The following is a 20,976-nucleotide window of genomic DNA, read 5'->3' as shown; positions in this document are numbered from 1 at the left end:
ATTTGCCTGATATAGAAGAGATTTGGAAATAGGGATAAGCATAATGCAAAAATCCTTACACATTGAATCTGGTTTGTTTCAATCTGTTGTATCCACTAACCTTTTTCTTTGAAGTTTTAACTAAATGCATCTGTCTTCAGCACGATCTTGAAGAGACTGTCCAAAAATCTTGTAGGTCTGTATTTTGCAATCCATCCAAAAGGAAATTAGTGCTTTACTACGTTAGAAGTGGCAGCAGCAAGAGACACAGCTTAAATCCCAGGTCATACTTAACAAAGGCGCTTCAGACACCCGTTTACCTACACAGCAAAACCCTTCTCAATCTGTCAACACCTGTGTCAGCCTCTCTTCAGATCCACACAGCGGCTCGCGGCCCCTCCAGAGCACCAATCACTCAAAATCATAGAGTCTCTTCTTTAAAACAATTCTTAGGTCTTATGAAAATTGTCATTATTATGTTGAACAGAGCTTTACTGAAAGTAAGAGGGAACTTGATTTTCCTTTGCTTCTCATAGTAAGAAAGTAGCGAAGAAACATACATGAAATAAAAGTGATTATTCTAACAGTTCACAACGGATGTTCCAGATTGAACAAAGTAAATGAAGAGGCCTGGATCCTGGGGCTGGCAAAATTTATCTGGGGCAGGCACACATCACTGGCCCATGAGTAGTGGTGCTTTTTTAAAGGGGTATTCCTATCTGTGGGCCTTACCCTATCTCTATGCTCTCATCCTGCTGGCTGCCACATGAAAGCTTCCCGAGGTGGCCCGGTTTTGTTTCTATAGCTGTCATGGAAGTGAATTAAAGTAAAGTTTCTTATCATAACTTGTGAGATGTGGAAACAGTGTAGCTCATTCTGCTATCATTTGTATATAACTTTTATTTCACTTCTTTGGGAGTTACAGAAATGGTGTAGCACAGGGTGCTTGGCTGTTTCTGTAAAACCTGTCAACCTCTTGGATCTTAGATGGGGTGAGGCACTGGAATGGTAATACTCCTTTAACTTATTTATCTTCACCTGCACCAGAGGTAACTGGGATTAAGGCTACCATGGGCCCTGAGCTGTATAAAGGGCCCATGGTAGCTATACAAATTTTGTCACCCCCCCCCCCATACTACCAATGATCTAAATGGTGATGACCTGACACTTACAGAATAGGTAGTGCAACTGAGCCCACATTATTACATAGATTTGAGAACAGATCTGAGTTTAGTACATAGATATGAAAGCAGAACCAAGCTTACCATATAGATATGATACCAGAAGCAAACTTACTATGCAGATATGCTACCAGAACCAAGCTTACTGCATAGATATGAGAACGGATTTCAGTGCAGATTCATTTTAAACTTTACTTGCGATAGTGAGAAAATCCAGAGTGGATAATGCTCTGCGAACTATACGTCTTGTTTGAATGTACTCCTGACATACATATACACACATATAGGCAGCTTTATACATACAGCTGAGACCTCCTATACCAATAATGCCCACATAACAATAGACCCTAGAATAGTGCCGTCCCCCATGGATGCCGGCAGCTATCAATCTTTCACTAAAGGAACTCACTTTCATCTTCTCCACACTGAACTAATTCTGACCCCCACCCCAAGAAACTATAAATATGTAAGGAACAAGAGGTTTCTCAAATGTTAGTTCCTTTTTTTAGTGCCAGATTGAGTCAGTGACTGACCACTCCTGTTAGATTGACTTCTGGCTTTATGAGAGACTTGCCTGCCTTAGGACTTGTGTCACGTATGTACTACATGTAGGCCAGTCACTGTTATGACTTTTAGAGTTATCCATTTGTTACAGCATCAATCTTGGTCAAACAGTACAGTAATGTACATGAGAATAATTCCAAATTACGAAAGCCAGAATTATTTCATTTACGGTAAAGAAAATGGAACTAAATGCAATTTCTTTATTAGAACATGTCTCAATATCACTTTCCCAGCCATTTGTGGGGGAGGAGATTCACATATCTTGGCAATATTTCAAGATGTGAAAGGGTAGAGTGTAGCTTCTGGCGTGTCTTGTTGTCTCGGAAAATGTCAAGTAAGCAATTCTTTTCAACAGCATTCAAATTAAGAAGAGATTTATGTCTGTGATCATTCAGAAGATAGTTTAACAGCATCGCTATAAAGACGGGGAGTAGTTATAGTCTGCCATATGCAGGTTAAGTCATGTTGGTCTTTGGATGAGCCATTTCTACAAAGACCATTTTGGGATTGCAATTGAAGGTATTGGTGTAGGATAATTTATAGCATGAATTAATTTCTCAGTGGTTATTTCTGTCACAGATCTGTCTGAATATCTATATAGTCATGTTTATCACTCAGAAATCAAACCTAGACACACATGGACAAAAAGCCCTGAAATCCACAGGCCATTTTTTTGTATCTGTAGAGAAGGGCCAACACTGAGAGACAATGGGATTCAATCAGTGATGGATGCAAAGCGCTCAGCAGTAAGCCCTAGTTGTGTGAAAAGAAACCTCATGACTGATAACAAGGCTTCATTATGTCTTATAAGCTCTTATATCTTACTACACTGCTGTCCATCAAACAGCTACTAGATAGAAAACGGTGATAGCCACTATGAGCTTTCTAATTTTCTCATGTGAAAACTGTGGCCTCCACCAGCTGTTCCATTTCAACATTACTGTTTTCATTATTGAATGACCCATAGCTATCCATCAAATATATGTAGAAGTAGCACATCTCAAACATTTATTTATTTTAGATTGACTAGTACTAGTGTTTCTGGTGGCACAGTTCGCCACTTACTAATATAATATAGTGAAAGGGATTGGAGTTGGTCAAAATATTTCCGTGTGCTGCATGTGATTTACGAAATTAAGCAGCTTGCTGAGGAGATATGTTAGCTCGTTGCTTTCGCACATGAGCTCCATGTGTTTATAGAACTTCAGCAGCTCACTGAGGAGACATGTTTGCTTGTTGCGTTCGCATATCTGCTGTACGAGATTTACAAACTTCAGCTGGTGCCTGAGGTGAAATCATGGCTTGTTGCTGTGTCATGTAAGCTGCATTAACTTCACGGCAGTGTTGGAACTCTTTGTGGTGACGTGTTTGTGGCATGATAGGGCGTTAGGGAAACTGTGAAGATAGTGGTGAAGGACTATGCTTCAATGTTGTTGGTCAATATGCACCGCCTGCTACGTATGTGTCCATTTGTGAGGTGTCATTTATTGGAGTCTTTACACAGGTGTCCAGCTGTCTCACAACCAGCTACATACTGCCAGACTGAGTACTGCTGTATGCATAGCAGCTGAGGCCAATGGGGGCTTGTGGGGGATGTAGACTGCCCGTAATCCCTCATTCAGTGCACAGGGATGAAGGACCTGTGATGACATCACCGTCATGTGATCAGGGGTGGAGCTCAGAGCCCTAGTGACTGATCACATGATGGTGACATCATCACATGAATCTCAAACAGTCACTGCAGTGTACTGAGCTCCCGCTGCCTCTCCACCTCCTCTCCACCCCCTCTTCGCCCCTCGGCACTATTTGCAATGGGAGGGGCTGGCCGGGGGTGGAGCTAAATCATGAAACTTAGCTCGACTCCCGCCCCGCCTCCTCTCATTGCAAATAGTGCCGAGGGGCAGAGAGGGGGCGGGAGCTCAGTACAGTGCTCCCGCCTCTTCCAGCCTCCTCCCCCTGCAGAGAGGGATGCCGTATATCGGCCGGCGTGAATACCCGACCAATATATGGTCGTCTGAATAAGCCCTAAGGCTGGGTTCTCACTGGGTGGATTCCAGGCGGAAATATCGCGGTTTGGCTGCAGTGGAAAAAACGCGAGATTTCCTCCAGGAATCCGCAGCTTTAGAACCTGCAGCACTCAACTGCGAGTTTTGAAGCGGCCTCACCGCACGCTTTTACGCTGTGCGATGGCACTCCCATAGGGGAGAGCGCGGCCGCAGCAGAAGAAAAAAAATCAACATGCTGCGGCCAGCGGATCTGAGAAATCTCGTCCACATGTCTGGCTAATCCGGGAATTAGTGGCCGCAGGCGAATTTGCCGCGGCAAAATTTCGGACGGAATTTCTGCGACAAATCCGCCCAGTGTGAACCCAGCCTTAGCCTAATGTATACATCTAATATAATGCTGCAAACATATTGCAGTATCATGAACAGATGTGCCAATTGACAAACTCAGCTTTACTACATTGTTACATAAAAAGTTGCATCTTTATTGAAATTCTTTTTCCTCTGTGACCAGTCTATAAACTTATGTATTCATCCCTTACCTGGAGCTAATTCCACTGCTTCAATAGGAAAAACTCGCATATGAATCTAAAGAACCTTTAACATGGGACGGAATTGTCCGCAGGAGGCAGCACAGATTTTGTCAATTAGTGCGGCTTTTGTCGTGTTTTTAACTGTGGAATGTGTTCTGTGGAACATTTTGTGGAATTTCTTGTGTTTTATTCTGCAGACTTTAATTGCAGAATTATGTCTCCTGTATGTTGGAAATCTGCAACAGCAATTGTGCAAGACGTTCTTAATTCCTGAGCAGAAAGCTTTTCTCCTGCGGAATTTAATCTTGCGTTTTTGAAGTAAAGACGTGCGGATTTTAACAGGTGCGGAATTGAAGCTCCATAGGGACAACATTGTGATGCAGAAATGGCCCCGTGTCCCAATTCCGTCCCGTGCGAAAGATCCCTAAGGCAGCAGCTGTCTGCCTCTTTTCACAGAGTAAATTAAATCCAGTTGTCTTTAAAATCACACGATGCAATAAAAGAGCTGTTCTGTGCCATCCTCAGATTATAAAAACTGTTGTTATAAAGAATGACAAGCTGATTAAGAGTAATTTTCTTCAGGGGAGGAGGGACAAAACAGGAGGCACCGAAGAAGAGAATATTAGGCTGTCTGGATGCTCCAGTTTTGGTGGATGTGCTTCAATAATTACATTCTTACAAAAAATGAACAAACAACCTCTAGAGGCGATAAGCCTCAGTCTGGAACCACAAGTATAGAAATAAGAAAGCCTGGTAGCTCGTGAACAAATAACATGATTCATAGGATCCATGCATTCATCCGTGTCTATATGCACTTTGTTCCTATCATACGTGGCCAAGGCAGTTGGCTTCCTGTGTAGCACAAGAGCAAATGTTACTTTGAATTGTGTCGGTCACCCATCTTAGCAGTGAAGCACTATCGCTGCATAATTCTTTAAAGCCATAGGCTAAACTTAACATAAATTCTTTTTGTCCTGAAGACGAATTACATGTGCCTTGTTTCTTGATGTTGCTGTAGCATGGAAAATCAATACACTTGAGGATTTTTTTATAGGCTTTTCTTTCATGGGTGGATAGCATTAATATTACAGGGATTAATCCATCAGGGGAAAAACACCCTCAAAAAGCAGGCATCATTAAAAGAATAAAATAACTTGGATTGAATTTACTGATGTCCCTGGTGCTCTGTTCCCCAGCGCTTCGCCCCCTCTGTCTGCTTCTATGTAGCCATCTAAGCCATACTACCAACGCTGAGACAGTGATTGCTTGGGGCAGTAATGTGCTTTGACAGCAATTGACCACAGTACCTGGAAGTAGAGGGAAGCCAGAGTGGCCAGAGCAGCTGTGGAACATGTGAATGGGACATGATTCATGTGAGTATAAGTTAGTTTGAAGTTTTAAGGCTGCTCACCTTTTTATGAGGCTTTTTTACCTCACTGGAAAACTCCTTTAATACTAGAGATGAGCGAGCATACTCGATAAGGCAAACTACTCGAGCGAGTAGTGCCTTATTTGAGTACCTGCCTGCTTGTCTCTAAAGATTCGGCTGCCGGCGCGAGTGACAGGTGAGTTGCGGCGGTGAGCGAGGGGGAGAGAGGGAGAGAGATCTCCCCTCCGTTCCTCCACACTCTCCCCCGCCGCTCCCTGCCGGCACCCGAATCTTTAGAAACGAGCGGGCAGGTACTAGAGTAAGGCACTACTCACTCAAGTAGTTTACCTTATCGAGTATGCTCGCTCATCTCTATTTAATACCTTCATACAATTACATACAAGCTCCTGTTATATATGGATCTAAAATTAGATTTGTCACTAGTTTGGAGAAAGAATTCTAGCAAAATTAACTTTGAAATAACAGTTTCCACAGGATAAGTTATCAATAGTTGACTGTCTACGGTCCGTCCCTCTAGACCCCAGCCAATAAGCTGATCAGGCACCTGCTGTCAGCACCATAGTACACAGGGGTTGGAATGGAAGCTGCTACTTTCAACCTTGTGTATTTGCGGGACTTGTAACTGTAGGTGCGGAACCTGTTGATTTTAATGAGACCCCAGTCTGCAGTTACAAGCACCGGCCACTATATAGGGGCTGGAGCAGCAGCTTCTGCTCTGATCTCTGTGTATTCTGGCTCTGACAGCAGTTGCCTGATCAGCTAAGTAGCCAGGATCCCAAGCGGTGGACTCTAGCCGATCAACTATTGATGACCTGACCTGTTCGGAAGATAGGTCATGAATAGTATTTTGCTTGGAAGAGCCCTTTAAATAGAAATTTAAAATGAGGTTATCATGCAGCACAGATCCTAGATTTGAATCTGAACATGGCAGAATATGAACTATAGTTAGCGTGTTCTCCCCATGTATGTGTGGGTTTCATCTGATGCTCCAAAAAAAGAACTGATGGTAAAAAGATGCAATAGCCAGAACGAAAAGTGCAAGTACAGTACATAAAAGCATTGCAGATGTGCAATGTTACAGAATATTACTTTACATAACAATGGACACTGTAATGACTGTCATTAGTGAATTGTAATTCACTGGATACTCAAATTTTTCTAAATATAACCCTCATGCCATGAGGAAAGCCATACATACACCCTCTGTATCTTATTGGACTAATGTATATACCCGCTGCTTCTCACTGGTAGACGGTTTGGAGCGCTGCCTTATAGTGGATAGGCATTTTCTCTGTTGGCCAGTGACTGGCAGTGATGTCACGTTAGCTCATTGAGAGGATGAGTGCAAGCCCCTGTAAGTGGACAAGTTGTAGTTTTAAGTGGTACCATTTAATGCACCAAATAATGTATTAGAAAACATAGATTTTTTTGAAATGGGGTGAAATGGAAAAAAACGCAAATGCCCAATTTTCTGGGCATTGCATTTGTGACATTCATGGTGCTGTAAAATGTTAACTTTATTTGATGGGTCATCATGACAATACTATGTTTGTAGCTTTTCTTATATGGGTATTATACAGCATGTGTCCAAATTGCGAATTAGCATGTGTCCACGTAAGGTTTTTAATAAAGAACTGGTCAAGAAACAATGTCAAACAACAAGAAAACAAAAAGAGGTTCTAGTTGGTTGACATTGTTTTTTGACTGGTTCCTTATTAAAAACCTTACATAGACACATGCTAAATGGTAATATGGACAAATTAAAAACTCTTTTATTAAGAAAAGAATGTGTTTTGTTTTATTCAGAACCTCCTAACTTTTTTTTCCATCAATGTGACTGTGTAAGGCCGTATTTTCTTCAGTTTTTTTACAGTATTCACTGTGTGAGATAAATAATGCGATAATTTGGTAGTTCTGGATTCTTCAGAAGCAATAATACCAATTATGTTTACCCTAAATTTTATGTCTTTTTGTCCCCTCAGGCAACTTGAACTTGCAATCGTATGATTGATCACCTTTACAATGTACTGCAATACATCAGTATTGCAGTATATTGTAATTTTAATTATCACATATTAAGCCCTCCTACAGCCAGAGCTGGGCAAATACATGGCAGCGCTGGGAGCTTTCATTAGGTCCAAAGCTACCATGGTAACTATCATCACCCCCCTTTGACTGACGGTTTATATGCCACGGTTAGGATTGACCGCAGATGTAAGCTTTTCAACAGCCACAATCTAAGTTAGCTTCTGTCGATTTCCATAATTTGTTGTGAATTTGATGCCCCCACCCCTCCAGACAAGCTCAGCCACGTTTTACATAAGTGGTGAGGATGGCGAAAAATGCTGAGAATTTGAATCTTTTTTATGACAGGTTTTTGACATAAAATATTTTATAAATACCCCTAATGTTACTGTAGATCAGTGTTTCCAAACTCCAGTCCTTAGGGAACCCCAACAGGTTATGTTTTTAGGATTTATTGACAATGCTTGAAACACTTCCACAGGTGTTCTTACTATAGGCTATCCAGACCTGTTGGTGTTCCAAGAATTGAAGTTCGGAAACACTGTTGTAGATATTACATACCTTATATTATATTAGAACTAGTCGATTACAATGGAATCAGCCAATGATCTAATGTATATGTGCATCTTCTAACTCTCCCCTGACATTTGCTTTATTTAACAATGCCCAATCCTCTGTTCCTGGGAAAAATAAGCTTATGCCACATGCTTCTGGCGGCTGCTCAGTTCTTTCTCAGCCGAGCGGAGCATGCATGATTATGCTGGAGTCAAGAGGATTATCTGTTGGCCAAACACTCATTTGGGCAGCAGCAATCTTAAATGCAGGTATATGGCCACCTTTAGAATACAAACAGCATTCCTTACCTTCATTTTTCCTGCATTATCACTAATAATGGTATGGTTAGGTTTCAGTCCATTAGTTTAAATTCACTGTTTATGCTCCTATTGATAGTTCTGTTTTGTGTGTCTTAAGTTATAGTCCTGATCGGGAATGCGTAGTGTAGAATAGAAAAGCACTTTATTGCCTCTGTCACATTTTAACAACCTTTTTTATACTGTTTACTTATTCTTTCAGTTTCATGGCGGATCCTCTCCTGAGACAACTCCTTGCATTTCTCTAATTCTTCTCTTGGGAAATAACATTGAAATAATGGTTTTACTTGCTAATAACTAGATGTACACACTGTGAGTTAGAAAACTACATAAAAAGCCCAACAAAATAGTAAACAGCTTGGCAGAGTATCTACATTTTTACAGAAGGGTATTTATTGAATATGTTTATAGCCAGAATTTATGATTCTGCAACCTTGGAAATGGACAACTTCGATTTTTTTATACAGTGAATATGTCAGCTTAATATCCATGGAAATGGCAATCTTCTACACATATTAAGCAGTTCAATATGTATGTGGTCACTGAAGGTAGTCATTAAGGAAAAGGTTAACAGTACATCTGAATGAAAACCTCTTCACAATTAGGATATTTAATTCTTATAAAGTACATAAACCATGCACTTAGCATAATTGTGGCCATGAGGACAAAAATGTAGTATTAGCGATATACACATTGGGGTATATTTGCTAAAGCTACCTAACAGTGAAAACTTAGGCCAAACTATCTAAAAATGTGCCCAATTTATCACAGTGACACATAATGAATAATAAATCTGGTGCATCTTTAGACAGTTTTATCTTATCTACCTTTATACTACCTATTTTTGTCTAAATCTTCTTTTCCATAAAATTTTGCACCCACAATTTTGGCACACATGGTCATATTAAAAGGGGTATTCCCATCTCAAGAATCGTATTTCAATGTGTTTGAAAATGGCAAATCAATGCAATCACTAGAGATGAGCGAGTATACTCGCTAAGGCACATTACTCGAGCCAGTAGTGCCTTAGCCGAGTATCTCCACGCTCGTCTCTAAAGATTCGGGGAGTGGCGGGGGAGAGCGGGGAGGAACGGAGGGGAGATCTCTCTCTCCCTCTTTCCCCCTCGCTCCCCGCCGCAACTCACCTGTCACCAGCGCCGGCCCCCGAATCTTTAGAGACGAGCGGGGAGATACTCAGCTAAGGCACTACTCGCTCAAGTAATGTGCCTTAGCGAGTATACTCGCTCATCTCTAGTAATCACCCATAAGATGTTTGCTTCCAAAATGCTCCGTTCTCCAGATATAGCAGATATTGATTCCGCTGTCCTCTTTTTGTTCACTACTCGTTGGTAGGGAAACAGACCACCTCTTCTGTGGAAAGAAATAGCAGAGCACAACGGTAGGTGGTGGCCAGATCAAATGCTAGTCTGCATGTGCTCCTGACTTAGATGAAAGAAGTGTGCAAGTGCTGGTCTCCCCTGCTATTTCTTTCATAGAAGAGGTGGACTGCTTCCTTGGCAATAAACGGTAGACATCCAGAGGACAGAGGAATCAATATCTGCACCCATAGGATTATTCGGAAATAAGCATTTTATGGGTGAGTGCATTGTTTTGCGATTTTGAACACATTGAAATACGATTCTTGAGATGGGAATACCCCTTTAAGGTACAACTTGTCAAGTCAAGACACTTTACCAATAAATCACGCCCTTTGTCGGGGGAAGCACAAAGAGCATTTTGTACAAGGCATATACTCCAGTTTTTCAAGAAAGGAGTTCTGTTGCGTTTAGTTTGGTAATCTCCCCTAATGGCTTCTCCTTTTTATCCTTGACCAATTTATAGCAGTATTTTAGAAAATGCCATCACTATTTGAAACAACTTTATATTATTATACATCCTGTTTAGGCTAGGTTCACACATTGCAGTTTATGATATATCTTTTTGGTCTATTGAATGAGTGGATAATTATCACATTTGTTGACTAGATTAGAAAAAATGAAATAGAAATATATATTGGGACATGTTTAACATTTAATAATAATAATAATCTTTATTTGTATAGCGCCAACTTATTCCGCAGCGCTTATTTTACTGGTGCCTGAATTCTGACAGTGAAAAGTCATAATTTTGGTGCAAATGCCAAAACTGCAACTTTTCTCAGATTCATACTGCTCCCCTTTTCAAAAAATGGGCGGGGTCCAGCTTTAGGGGGAATGGCCGTGCATGACCTATCACACCAGAAACTAGAATAGATTATAGCACAAAACTTACTCCAGCTCCTAGCTAGAGTAAATTTTCATGTGATGCACGGAGGTGGTGTCAGATGAAACAAATGTATTAATGGGGCTGAAGGGGTTAAAATAATAAACTGAAACATACTTCCCCTTCTGCAGCCACCGGGATCCAGCACTGTAGCCCTGCCGTGGTTGTTGTGGTTGCTAACATCACAGGAACTCAGGTGGCCATTGTAGCCAACGAGAGTCTGCAGCATCACTACTTGTTCTCCTGGCATCGGCACTTACATTCTGAGTGCTATAATGCCAGAAGTTTAGGAACAGGACGCTGCAGACGCTGTGATCACAACAACCAACAGAACTGCTGCAGAATGGATCTTGGCGGCTGTGGAGGGATACATATATTTCAGTGTAATATTGTAACCCCTTCAGCCCTATTGAAGAGGGTTGTTCGGTATCTGGACAACCCTTTTAGGAGTCTTGTGCCTCTTCATACATTTGCTGCTCGTGGTGCAGACTTTACTTAGACCAACGCTGATCTAAACAAATAACCCCCTTGTACATGTATATACAACTGTATACCTGTAACGCTAAATACCTCTGTTATTTACAAGCATTATGTTATTCCAAAAAGAGTAGACAACTACCCGTCTTTTAGTAGAGTTGAAAAAAAGGTATTCAAACATGTAGCAAGAAAACATGCTATGAGGACACTCTCTTAGCATATGTTTGGTCCATAGACGTCTATGGGGATATTACAGCATAGGCTGAATATCTTCCAAGTGTATACACCCAATATATTCAGTGATCATGATGTGGCCACAGTCTTTCCAAATATTTTTCCTCCCTTTAGAATTCAGTCTTGGCTTTTGCAAAAGAGATTTATAATAAGAAAATTGCACCAAAATTCAGGTGCAATGAATAGTGATAGTGGGATATTGTTCCAAATTCCCTGATGCCTGCTGGAGCCCTGCCAGCTTATAGAAAGGATGCTTTGTGGAATTACTATGTAGAAGCTAATGTGAATGGCACCATCATTCCTCTGATGTAACCTTATGCTGGGGCAGGTACCTATGTTGTATTTTAATTAGGAGAAAGTACAGTATAGCATTATCTCTGTAACTGCTATTACCCATTTATTCTCATTGTCTATTCTTTGTGTATCCAGTTTATACAGCAGATACATTTCATAAGTGCATTTCTAAAAATGTAACAGGCTAAACAATACGGCTCGGGAAAATACAACAAAGAGCAAAAAAATTAGATCCTTAAGCAAAAGATAAAATGTGCTTTTTTCCTGCAAAGTTTTAGAATTAAAGATATGCCACATTCAATATGACAGGGGTTAAAAGGTATCTGCTCGAATGAGCTACAGGCTGGAGAAGATAACAGTAACCAAGAAGAAAAAAAAATAATAAAGTTTAACAAAGGAAATCCGTTGTGCAAGACGATTTCAAAACCACATCTCATTTCATTCAACCGGATCTGCTCATTTCATCATTTCTCACTGCTGTGCTATTTAGAGTCTTCCTGCAGTCCTGCACTTTGCAGAGAGCAATGCCATTTTTTTTAATTAGTAGACACAGTGGCTGTGGTTGGAAATCCAACTAATTGGGCCGAAACTGACAAATCGTATTAGAAAGGCTTGAAAGTGTTTCTGTCTCTAAAAGAGGAACTTGTAGAGAGAGGAAGCCGTGCGTTATAGGGCAGAACCTGTTTCAAATTTAACACTGGTGACAGTTGGAAAGGTACGTTCTGTTTTACTCGCTTATTTATTTCTTACAAATACTCGTTCTGGTTTCTAAATCGACGAATAGAACTATTAACGGAACATGTATATCATTTATAATTGGCAGAGCTACAAAAGGATTATACATATACTTTACAGCACATATACTATAGAGTTGATGATAGCACTGTTAGATGAGAAAAATGTCGTGAATTATCGGCTGTCTTTTTCCGGTCTTTGAACAGTATTCAAATATGGCTTATATGGTACAAGGTGCATGGATGGATGGATGGATGGATAGATGGATAGATAGGGCAGTTAGATGTATGTTATGATATAGTAGACAGTTAGGCTTACTTCTGCAACTTGAGAATGTGCCACGTAAGTGACTGATTGTGTAATAAAAGCCCATACTATTTTGTTACATTTTATTTTGTTGAATGTACTACTCTGAGAAACTGTTACTGGCTACAATCCAGTTGCCTTACCATACTTGAAATCTATTTTGCAAGCCAATGGATTGCATATTATATGGATTCTGTATTAATATCCAATAATGGTGGATTTAAATATGCAAATTATACATTTAAGCGTGCAGCAGTAAGCAAATGTCTTAATTGAATGGGTACTCTGTATATTGCCATATGAAAACTCAGTGAAACACCTTATTCTCCCCTGGCAGTAGTCAATCTAGGGGAAAATATCTCTATAGTAAGGCTGCCTTCACACGGACGAGATCTGTGTGTTGCAAGATGCACAAATCTTGAGCAAATATGAACTCCATTTCTTTTGAATGGGGTCAGACACATAAACGATGTTTTCCTGCATGGTGCATGTTCTATCTTTCTGCATGCTCTCGCATGGCAATGCCCATTATTTTCAATCAGGCCACGTGCTAGGTGCACACAATGCAATGCAAGGTATCCCATTGAGAACAATGGGAGAAACTCTGCGATCCTCTGCTGCGACTGACAGCTGCAGGATCCCTACATCCCCGAAGTGATGCAAGGCTGTTTTGGCATAAAAGCGCAGCGCATCAGCGGAGAATTCAGATGGTGGGGAGCGCGATATGGGCTGTGATTCACGGCCCCATATCGCGCTCGCCCATGTGAAGTTAGCCCAAGGCATATAATGGAACGTACCATGATGGGTGTTTTTACTCAGTTTTGTATTTAAAAAACACCTTTGTGTCCATATAAAAGCAGAGATACACACAGGTACAGTATTGACCCAAAGCAAGATGTGAATGCCGTATTACAGATCTGTACAACATGGCTTTATAATGTGGCTGTGAAGCCTTAATAGAATGTTAGCAATTAGTATTATTTAGCAATTAGCGATTCTATATTAGAATCTTTGCTATCAGAAAATTGTGAGTGATCCAAGTAAGACGTAGGCTATTTAAGTTTCTAGCAGAAAAAATCTGTCTAAAATTAATGTTATTCCCTGCCTTAAAACTAAAACACCACATGTGACCTGCCCTTCAAATAAGGGTGGAGAGGTGCTTTGAAGAGCACTTAGCAAAACCAAAGGTTAGCCAACTGATTTCAGTGGGGTGCAGTATAATGCCTTTAAACTAGGGCAGAGTTCCTCATCAATCACACCTGATCGCTAGTGATAGAAGAACTGGTATATGGAAACGTATCTAGATGGAAATGTGAGCTCTCAGTAGGTCTGTATACTACAGAGCTATTCATGTAAAACACATATGTGACTGCAGCATATACACTTGTTCACCCTTAGGACATGATGACACAGACATTCCATGTGTGTCCTCAGTGTCAGACTTTTCCAATCTGGATCTGACACTCAATCCATGGCAGAAATCCGAGGCTTAACCTCAGTGTGCTACCACAGACTTGCAGTCAATGGGGCAAACCTACATGTGGCTTCCCGACATGCTTTTCACACTGAGACCATGTCAAGGATTGGCATGTAAATTCTATTTTTCCGAGATTCAAAAATTCACATGCAGAAAAATCTGAGCCATATATAATACGGCATAGATTCTATAGCATTAAACTAAATGATAAAATAGAGCTGATTTTGATGTGAATTTCAGTGTGGAATCTGTGACAAAAGTATGCTCTGTGAATGGGGCCTTAAGGCCTCAGTCACATGGGCGCATCGGCGCCCGTGTTACTGCAGGAAGGAGACGGACGTACCTGAAGACGGACGTCTCTCTGCAGCGCAGGGAGGAAGAACATGTGACCGGCTCCATTGCCGGTCATGTGTTCTTTCAGCATCGCTGGAGAGAGACGGCTGTCTTCAGGTACGGCCGTCTTCTAACTGTGAGTCACACGGGCGCATCGGCGCCGGTGTACGGATGCCGATGCGCCAGTGTGACTGAGGCCTAACTGTTGAAGAATTTTTTTAAGTACTCTCAATTTCCCGCAATACAAATTTTATACAATTTCGTGAGATGATAGGACACATCTCAATATTTTAAGCCAAAAGGAAAGATAAGGAAGGACATAACTGTAGACAAGTTCCTAAGGACAAGTAAGGCTAGTTTCACACAGGTGAGGGCGATATCGAGCTCGATATCGCCCTCGCAATCCATGGGAAACCCCGTGGATGCGAGGTGTTTCCACATGAAAACAGCCCCACATCACTGTGGGGCTGAAGGAATCTCCCACGGAGTTCTGCCATACTTTTCAGTGGGGACAGCGCTGCTGCTGGCCCCATTAAATGCAATGGGCAATATCGCAAAAAGATAGAACATGCTGCAATTTTTTTCCTACATAGCATCACAACACAGTGCCATGCAGGAAAAAAAATCGCTCATGTGTATGAACCCATTCAAAAAAAATGGGGTTCATATTTGTGCAAGGTTTATGCGTCTCGCAACCCACAAATCTTGCACGATTTTCTCAGCCGTGTGAAACCAGCCTAACCAAACATTTTACAACAGTCGTAAGAGCCTATGCAGCTTGAAGTAACACTGCTTATGTTTTACAAGTTATAGTAAGCCGAAATGAAACTGAATATTAATTTTTCTGCGTAAAAGCGTCTGTGATGCACTTCCTTTTTAGCACTTAGTGAAACTACTACAACTTTCACATTTTAACTAAATCAAGTAGAAGAACATAACAGTAAGAAAAAAATGAATGAATTTATAGTCAGTGGAAGAACAGAATTGTTGAACTAAACTGCAAATGGCATTAAATGACCTAACCTAACTAGTTATGTGGCGGAGCGTTTGAAGAATTTGCCTTACAAAATCCCTAAGACTCTGGTGTCAGCACTCTTCGGTGTGAGAGAACTATGTGACTTGGATGTCAAAGTCAAGCAGCAACATACTTCCTAAAGCCCAGGGAATTCTTTTAAGGGACATCTCAAAAATCCTTAATATGGATGAGGCAACTTTTTGCAGCATATATGGTGCGTTGGCATACCAATTACTGCAGTTAACTTTTTATCATGCTTTACTTTTTCAGTGTAGGCAAAGGGATTAATAATAACAAGCTGCAGCATACGGGAGGACATCAGAAAATGCCCTAAAGTTGACTGCATCTCTTGGCTAATGTATCAGTACAGGACAGAAGCAGGGAGGAATTACTCTACATTCCAGACAATGAAAACAGGCTGCTGTAAAATTGGTAGTGTTGCTGGCCACGCTTAAACAGCAGAAAGATTGTAATCTTGTTAAAAAGGAGAAGTCCACATCTCCCTTCCTCCTCAGAACCACTTGCAAGTTTCCCTATCTCCAGCTAGCCGGAGGGGTTTAGAGCAGCTGCTTATCTCAGCCCATTGCATGCCAGCATCCATCTAAAAACTTTGACAGGCACTGTCATGAGTAAAAAGCAAGCATAACCGGCTTAAGACAGAATAATGATTTATTAAACAGATAGATTTGTAATTTACTGGTGGGATTTCTAACTACTGTGAAGGGTTATGGCATTTAGGTGATCTGTTATTGAAAGGTATATAGAGAGCTCAGCACTGGTCTGTATTGTGCGAGCGGTTGGCTAAAGAGCGCTCCTTTGACTTGTAGGTGAAGTTGACTTGCAATGTCTTGAATCAATAGCATATGTATTTTTCTTTTATTTGTATTGACAATTACAAAGCGCATCAATTTTGCCTGAACAATGCGCAAATCAATTTATTTCCAAAGTTTTTTTTATAGCTTACATGTGACCTATTTTAACAATTGAATTATACATTATAAGGCCTTAGTCAGATGGGCGTTTTTTCGCGCGATTTGCGCATGCGCATGCGTCCTGCGATTTTTTTAAACCATTGCTTTGCAATGGTATCGGACACATAAGCGCTTTTTATGCGCTCGTCCGCTAAATTATAGAACAGAAATCGCAGATCACACCTATCTGCGATCTGCGATTCCTGTTCTCTTTATATGCGCTCAATGGGGCCGGCGGCAGCAGCGCCGACCCCATTGAGAACATATAGAAGACAAATCATTCTTCTCTCCCACAGCTGTAACAGCTGTGGCAGAGAAGAACGATGTTTGCCCATTGAATTCAATGGAGCCGGCAATACAGCCGACTCCATTGAAAGCAATGCGCTGTGGGCGAGCGCGGGATGAATTGTCGGGAAGGGCTTAAATATATAAGCCCTTCCCTGCAATTCATCCAGAAATGTGTTAAAATAAAAAATATATATATACTCACCTTGTCCCGGCAGCCGGAGTTCAGCACGGCCGGCCTGCAGTGGGTGTGAAGGGGGTGTGAGTCAGACCTGCCTCTGATTGGCTCAGCACTGAGCTTTAAGCCCTTCCCGACAATTCATCCCACACTCGCCCGCAGCGCATTGCTTTCAATGGAGCCGGCTGTATTGCCGGCTCCATTGAATGCAATGCGCTGGACAGCTCCGACCCGTTTCTAATGAAACGCGGCTAGGAGCAGATTTTCGGGCTATTTTCGGGCCCCGGTCATGCGATTTGCGGATGCGCATCCGTCATGCGATCCGCAAATCACGTGAAAAAACGCCCGTCTGACTAAGGCCTAAGGAGGGAGTATACAACACTAAGTGGGGTCTTACTTAACAGACTTAAAGGGGTATTCCCATTTTGGCTTTTTATAGCCAAGATGCAAAAATGTTGCTATAGTTACTGGCCACCTAGACGGTAACTACGAAAACACCCAAGCACTGTTTCCTTAGCTCTCATTGAAGTGAAGGGGAGCTGTGGAAAAGAGCAACACAGCAAGCTACACTGATTCCGTAACTAGGTGAGTTAAGAAAACAGCATAGTGCCTGTGCTATACGGTTACCATAGTTTTTGTTCACTTCAAAAAGAGCTACAGAAACAGCACTGGACAGTTTTTGAAAAGTGTTAAGAGTGATGTAAAATTGAAAAAAGTTACACATTTTTGTGCATAAAGGCATGTCTCATGATCTATGACTTTTTTCCTTCAGAAAATTGACACAAAGCAATTTATAAATCCCCCCCTTCACCTCTCAGAGTGTGTTAGAGCTGGATAGAGCAAGGCAACAAATTTGTCTAGAATTTACTATGAGAGTCTACCTTTTGGGTAATTTTCTGTAACTATATTTGACAGTCCTTATTATCAAGCCAGTAAATAGGTTATATCAAATCCTGCATTGGTCTGTCTGGATCTGATAGCCTACAATCCTATAACTGACTGCTATAGTCTATAGTCTTTAACTAGCTCCTATAGTCTACATTCTATAACTGGCCCCTATAGTCTACATTCTATAACTGGCCCCTATAGTCTACATTCTATAACTGGCTCCTATAGTCTGCAGTCTATAATTGGTTCCTATAGTCTACAGTCTGTAATTGGCTCCTATAGACTACAGTCTATATCTAGATCCTATAGTCTACAGTCCATACCTGGCTCCTATAGTCCACAGGCTATAACTGGCTCCTATAGTCTACAGTCTGTTATTGGCTCCTATAGTTTACAGTCAATAATCGATTCCTATAGTCTGAAGTCTATAATTGGTTGCTATAGTCTACAGGCTATAACTGGCTCCTATAGTCTACAGTCCATACCTGGCTCCTATAGTCTACAGGCTATAACTGGCTCCTATAGTCTACAGTCTGTTATTGGCTCCTATAGTTTACAGTCAATAATCGATTCCTATAGTCTACAGTCTATAACTAGCTCCTATAGTCTACAGGCTATAACTGGCTCCTATAGTCTGCAGTTTATAATTGGTTCCTATAGTCTACAGTCTGTAATTGGCTCCTATAGACTACAGTCTATATCTAGATCCTATAGTCTACAGTCCATACCTGGCTCCTATAGTCCACAGGCTATAACTGGCTCCTATAGTCTGCAGTCTATAATTGGTTGCTGTAGTCTACAGTCTGTAATTGGCTCCTATAGTTTACAGTCAATAATCGATTCCTATAGTCTGAAGTCTATAATTGGTTGCTATAGTCTACAGGCTATAACTGGCTCCTATAGTCTACAGTCCATACCTGGCTCCTATAGTCTACAGGCTATAACTGGCTCCTATAGTCTACAGTCTGTTATTGGCTCCTATAGTTTACAGTCAATAATCGATTCCTATAGTCTACAGTCTATAACTAGCTCCTATAGTCTACAGGCTATAACTGGCTCCTATAGTCTACAGTCTGTTATTGGCTCCTATAGTTTACAGTCAATAATCGATTCCTATAGTCTACAGTCTATAACTAGCTCCTATAGTCTACAGGCTATAACTGGCTCCTATAGTCTGCAGTTTATAATTGGTTCCTATAGTCCACAGTCTGTAACTCACTCCTATATTCTACAGTCTATAATTGGCTCCTATAGTTTACAATCTGTATTTGGCTGCTGTAGTCTACAGTCTATAATTGGTTCCTATAATCTACAGTCTTTAACTGCTTCCTATAGCTTACACTTTATAATTAGCTCCTATAGTCTACAGTCTTTAACTAGCTCCTACGGCTTACAGCCTATAATTGGCTACTGCCATGGCTTGCCACCCATGTCAGATCGAGACTGGGGTGACACCACAGCGTCAGTCTTGGTCCATGTGATCCACATGCTGATGCAGGCTCTGTGTCATTTTGGCATTGGACACCAACATGAACACTTCTCTGCTGATGTGTGAATGGTTTGGTTCACCAGGGGGTAAGTGCCACAGCTGGCCAATCAGCGTGTTTCTGTATACATTTTTTCCAGCTCCTCTTCATGGAGGATGCTGGTTATACTTCTGGTCTGTAGTTGTTTCTGGTCTAGTTGGCGGCTCCTGTCCTGTTCCACTATCAGATAAGTCTGTTTGGTGTTAAGATATTTGGTGTGTTGTAACATCTTTCTCTTGACTTACTGCTATTTCAGCATTAGTTTCTACCCTGGTTTATTGTGTGTTGTTTAACATCTACAGCACATGTATTGTTATTTACTGTAGCAAACATTATCCCTGTTTCCCACTAGGGAGAGTGTGGGTCACCCCAGGTTCCTGCCGTGGGGTCACCCTTATCAATGCAAGTGCTCCGCTTTTAAGTAGGGTCTCATCACATAAGTAGGTTAGGGCGAGATTTCCCATTCCCCCAACTTTTTGGTTTCATTTAAAATATTTTGTGTTCTCCACATTAGTATAGTGTGTCTATTTCCATCTTTTTAAGATGCTAAATGACGTTCGATGTGGATGGGATGTTTTGGTGTCCAGCTTGGCCATAACTGCTACTATAGTTTACAGTCTACAACTGACTGCTATAGTCTACAGTTCATAACTCACTCCTATTTTCTACAGTCTATAACTGGTTCCAACAGTCTACAGTTTATAACTAGCTCCTCCAGTCTACAATCTATAACTAGCTCTTATAGTCTATAGTATTAACCATCTCCTATGTTCTACAGGCAATAACTGGCTCAAAGACTAGAGTTAGAAACTGCAGTGGCCCAAAAGTCTATTGTTTATTGCACAATGTCTCAGTATACGCATTTATCTGTCATGTGGCATGATACTATCCTGCACTCTGACGTTCAAAGCTTTGCTTTTCTGCAAACCGTATCTCTGTGAAATCTTGACCTTAGAATACTTTATTTTTATAAAGTCATCCAAATGTCTAACATTTGTCTTCCATATGTACTAGCTAAAAATGGTGACAACATTCTTCTGTACTTTAGGATACCGTGAGCCGAAATAACAGACCACAGTTAAAAAAAAAAAGAAATAATACTTACGGCTGGGTTATTGATAACACATTTACTGTAGACATGCAGGCCATATGTATTTTAAAGGCTCTATCTATTGTCAATAGTCAGATTATCCAAATTCTAATCTATTCCATCACGTAGTAAAGCTGTTTTATAAGTTATCCAGGAAAGTGTTTTTATTTCATTTAGCTTTTGATTTCAATCTCGCATGTCAGTGTTAGCCTAAATAAGACTGCAAATAACTTTTAATGATACGTTTTTTTTCTATGTAGTAATAAGAACCATAACAAGTGATTTTCAAGAGATTTCCAAGAAATTTCCAAATGATTTTCATGTTTCTCTGGTGGAAAAAAATAGCTGCTACCTTTTA

The 20,976-nt window shown here is 40.9% G+C and overlaps 1 protein-coding gene across 16 annotated transcripts in view; it reads left to right on the top strand.

Moving 5' to 3' along the window:
- CELF2 (CUGBP Elav-like family member 2) overlaps positions 1 to 20,976 on the top strand; it is a 474,578-nt gene that overhangs the window by 121,631 nt on the left and 331,971 nt on the right. The window contains exon 1 of one of the 16 annotated variants that reach the window (XM_066592077.1): positions 12,397 to 12,529. The exons of the other annotated variants lie outside the window; for them this stretch is intronic. The gene's annotated coding sequence lies outside the window, so the exon portion shown is untranslated. Of the gene's footprint in view, positions 1 to 12,396; positions 12,530 to 20,976 lie in introns of those variants that run through there. 16 annotated transcript variants of the gene reach the window in all.

Source organism: Eleutherodactylus coqui, chromosome 2, assembly GCF_035609145.1.
Source record: "Eleutherodactylus coqui strain aEleCoq1 chromosome 2, aEleCoq1.hap1, whole genome shotgun sequence".
Classification (NCBI taxonomy): domain Eukaryota; kingdom Metazoa; phylum Chordata; class Amphibia; order Anura; family Eleutherodactylidae; genus Eleutherodactylus; species Eleutherodactylus coqui.
This window is presented reverse-complemented; position numbering and strand designations above follow the sequence as displayed.